This window comes from Chaetura pelagica, unplaced genomic scaffold (genome assembly GCF_000747805.2).
Source record: "Chaetura pelagica isolate M959 unplaced genomic scaffold, ChaPel_1.0 scaffold94, whole genome shotgun sequence".
NCBI classification, from domain to species: domain Eukaryota; kingdom Metazoa; phylum Chordata; class Aves; order Apodiformes; family Apodidae; genus Chaetura; species Chaetura pelagica.
The window spans coordinates 916,914-917,832 of NW_009952881.1; positions in this window are offsets into that span (position 1 = coordinate 916,914).

Consider the following 919-nt stretch of genomic DNA (forward strand, 5'->3'; position numbering starts at 1 on the left):
ACGTCTCCATTTTGCTCTCATTGAGTCACCTGCAAGGGCTTTCATTTACCTTAATGGTACTAGGTCAATATTTATCTGACAGAAACTGCTTAGATGCTAAAATGGTGGGGGTCATATATAATGTCACATAAAACGTCACTGCTAGCAATGTATTTATGATTTACTTGCCTGAACTCATTTATATTGGAGCATCTAAGCTGGCACATCTGTGTTGTATTTTGTATTTTTCTGGAACTTCAATGTGCTAAAAGGGCTGAATAAAATACCAATGGGCATAAAGTGAATTATTATTTTCAGTAGTATCCCCTGAATGGACAGAAAATAAAATTGCTCTGCCCGGTTTCCTTTGCATGTATATTAAGAATCATATTATTACTTTTAAATGCCTGCTAGAACTTTTAATTCGTATCTTCAATTTGATCTTACGAAAGGCCCATTGTCTTAAACTTTGCATGACATCCCACATGCAATACTTTTGATCACAATCAAAGCATTATATTCTTTTTGAAGCTATTGTGAAGGTCAAACCAAAATATTCTTTCTGAAACGTGTTGGTATGTCAGGAAGGCTGGAGTTACAACAGGGAACTGCCGGCCAAGCAGCTTCTTAGCTTAAATTGAGCACAATTCCGTTTAGCGGAACATGTTGTTCCGAACAACCGGAGCCCTCAGCTGCAGGTGACGAAGTGTTACTTTGTGCAGCGCAGCCCCGCGCGGAGCGGAGCCCCCCGGCTGCGCCAGGGCCGCTCCTCAGCCCCGTCCTGCCCGGGCTTCCCGGCGGGCACGGCCCGCGCGTCGCGTCTGCCCAGCGCCGGACATTTTGGGTGCGTTGTGCAAGTTTCCAGTCATGCCGAGCATTCTTGGGAAGATCGGGCGATAAGGGGAGGAAATGACGGAGAGTCACCTCAGAGCCACCCAGC